A 3788-nucleotide genomic window follows, 5' to 3' on the forward strand; every position below is an offset into this window, starting at 1 on the left:
GCCCAAATATGCCAAATCAAATGTGGGCCTTTTTTGGCAAAGATGCGGTGCTCTCGGCAACACGTAATCTGGATGTGAGCCTGAAGTGGCCCGTGTGGTACATGGGGAATATGGCCCAAATATCACAAAACAAATATGGGCCACCTTTGGCAAATATGTGGCACATGCGGCATTGCTATGGCTTGGTTCTGGCCCAGATCTGGCAAACAGGAGCGGACCGCCCAAGTGCCATATCATTCCACGCGGTATGTGGGCCGGATGAAGTGTCGGGTGTGAGACGGGTCCGGGCCACAGCAATTTTGCTATCTGGAACATACACACACACACTCATCATCATCATCATCATCATCATCATCATCATCATCATCATCATCATCGGTGGTCACTCGGGGTCGAGTATGACCGTCCTCCCTCTGGGTCCAGAGGCCGACCCCGGAGCCACATAATGGGAGGACGCCTGCACATGACAGCTTACGTGGAGCGGCAGATGCGCCTGCAGCCACCACACGGCCCTTGGCGGGGGGGGGGGGGGGGTGGCCAGAGTCCAATGGCATGGAGAGCCAAGACAATCGGGGACCACCCTCTGTTGCAGCCTTCATCCGCCTTCACTGTCGTTGTGACCTGGACACATCTTCCACCAGTTCCTCCATTGAGGTCTCTGTTGGATCGTGCTTCATCTGGAGCCTCCTCCTTGACCTATCCGCCTCGGGTGACCCGACCAGGAGCCAAAGCTCCGGACGGCCTAGCTCTTGAAATCATTGGCACACGCAAGCGTCTCCACCACGGCAAGGTGGCGATCCAGGGGAAGACACACACACACACACACACACACACACACACACACACACACACACACACACACACACACACACACACACACATGCACACCAGCCTAAGTCAACCAACTGCTCTTGACATCCTCAGCTGTGACGCCAACACAAATGAGGGCCGATTCCCACCGGACAAGTGCACCACTGACAGAAACGCTCCGTGCAGGCATTTCTTTGACAAAACCACCTGGCTGTCTCTTTCAGGCTCATATTGGGGTGGGGCTGGACCAGAGACCGTTCCCCCGTCTCCCCCCCCCCCTTTTGATATTATTGGACAGAAGTTACGGAGTCCATGAAATGTAATTTAATGTAACACAAACAGAATCTGGGTTGTTTCGAGAACGAGAGCGCGGCGGTATACCAGAGGTTAAGATTGAGTTTCGTTTTCATTAAGTTTTGTGCGCGCCCGAAACCCTTTTTTGTCGAACCTGGCCGAACCTGCCGACTTTCCACCGCTAATGTCTTAACCGCGTATTTGTGTTGGAGCGTGTGCGTGCGCTGCATTAGCAACGCGGAGAAGGTGAAGGATGACAGATGACACTTGGTCCCAATATTCACTCTCGGTGTCTCGCTCTCTCTCTCTCTCTCTTTGCCTGGGGCCCTCTCTCTCTCTCTCTCTTTGCCTGGGGCCCTCTCTCTCTCCTTCCCCCTCTCTTTGTCTCGCTCTCTTATTTCTCTCTCGCTTTCTCACACACTATTCTCCCACTTTCTGGAGAGGTATTCACACGGGAACACTGGCCCCAATCGCTCTCAGCGCCCTGAAAGAGGGATTTGTTTGACTTTGAATACCCGTAAAATATTCTTTTTTTTGGGAGGGGGGGGGGATTTTTCTCCCTTTTTCTCCCCAATTGTATCCGGCCGGGCGGCACGGTGACGCAGTGGTTAGCGTGGTCACCTAACAGCATGAAGGTTCTGGGTTTGAGCCCCGGGGTTGTCCAACCTTGGGGGTCGTCCCGGGTCGTCCTCTGTGTGGAGTTTGCATGTTCTCCCCGTGTCTGCGTGGGCTTCCTCCCACAGTCCAAAGACATGTAGGTCAGGTGACTCGGCCGTACTAAATTCTCCCTAGGTATGAATGTGTCGGCCCTGTGATGGCCTGGCGGCCTGTCCAGGGTGTCTCCCCGCCTGCTGCCCAGTGACTGCTGGGATAGGCTCCAGCATCCCCGCGACCCTGACAGCAGGATAAGCGGTTCAGATAACGGATGGATGGATTTATCCGGCCAATTACCCCACTCTTCCGAGCCATCCCGGTCACCGCTCCACCCACTCTGCCGATCTGGGGAGGGCTGCTGACTACCACGTCTCCTCCTATACATGCGGAGTCGCCAGCTGCTTCTTTTCACCTGACAGGGAGGAGTTTCACCAGGGGGATGTAGTTTGTGGGGGGGATCACGCTGCCCCCCCCCCTCCCAGCTCCCCCTCCCCCCGAACAGGCGCCCCGACCGACCGACCAGAGGAGGTGCCAGTGCAGCGACCAGGGCACATACCCACACCCGGCTTCCCACCCGCAGACGCGGCTAATTGGGAGTCTGTAGGGACGCCCGACCAAGCCGGAGGTAACACGGGGATTCGAACCGGCGATCCCCGTGTCGGTTGGTAGGCAACGGAATAGACCGCCACGCTACCCAGACGCCCCCGTGCAGAAGGAAAACAATAGCTTGCTGAGATTTCCTTTCTCGGTGTCAAGGGCACGGGCTGGAGGGGGAGGGGGAGGGGGAGGGGGGGGGGGTTCATCCTGTTGGGGGTGACACTGCATCGAGTGCAAATGGCATCACGTCTTTTACATTTGAATATTGCCCTGCAAGCCGCACGCAGGGTTTGATCAGAGGAAGTGCTGATCTGTCTCGCGGTGAGCTGTCTTGTGTGCCGCGGTTGGGCCGGGGGGTAACGGCTCGTGATGAGAGGCGCTGCTGAATGACTCACGCCAGTTGCCACGCTCCCTTCCTGTGAATTGTCCTCTGATGGGAAACCTACGTCACCTGTCCCCTCTGCCCCCCCCCCCCCCGCACACACCAGCTGGTCGCGTGCAATCGTTCACGTACACACAAACACATGCAGTTCGCACACGCAGACACACACACACACAAACAAACAAACACGTGCCTGCATGCAGATTGTATGTACACAGACTCGCCCATGTTTGTGTACATGTAAACACACACACTGCCGCCGTCTGTACATACGCAATCTTCAGAAATGCGCACGCGCACACGCACACACACAACTGCATGTATAGTAAGTCAATTCACAGCCACATACGTGCACCTACACAAACCACACACACACACACACACACACACACACACACACACACTAAAGGCCACATCAGTTTACTCGCAGGCAGCTCGCTGTGCGTCGTGTCTTCACCGTCCTTCCTGCAGCAAACAGAAGAGTGTTTATTGACCTTGTGTCTCTCTAACCTGCGGCAGACAGTGCCCCCCCCTCCCCCCCTCCCCCCGGCAGCCTTGCATTTTCCTGGTCTAGACTTTCAGTAATTCTGCTACGCAACAATTACAGTTCCCCCGTATGCCGGTATGTCAAATTCGGGTGTGTGTGCTTGTGAAACGGTTTCAGAAGTCGGTTTGGTCTTTGCGCCTCTGCCGCTGACACAAAACCCCCCACGGTCACAAAAGCGTCGCTTTTGCCTTTCACCTTCACTTCTCACTTTCTGTCGGAAAAAAGACGGGATGCCCCTGAACGTGACGTTAAAAGCGAAGACAAAACACATCTCTGGGATGAAACAGAATTTTAATTTTATTTTTTGTCTCATCTAAACGTATGAATGTATTTATTATTCTTACTATTGGTAAAATGTACTTATTATTGTTGTTATTGGTGGTAAAACTCAAAGAGTTTCTGCCTCTTATTTATACGCTGGTGCTGCAGAGCTGAGAATTCACACATGTAGGCAACACTTTACCTGACTTGACATGACACAAGGGGTTTTTCAGGAATGTGACC

Source organism: Lampris incognitus, unplaced genomic scaffold (genome assembly GCF_029633865.1).
Source record: "Lampris incognitus isolate fLamInc1 unplaced genomic scaffold, fLamInc1.hap2 scaffold_430, whole genome shotgun sequence".
Classification (NCBI taxonomy): Eukaryota; Metazoa; Chordata; class Actinopteri; order Lampriformes; family Lampridae; genus Lampris; species Lampris incognitus.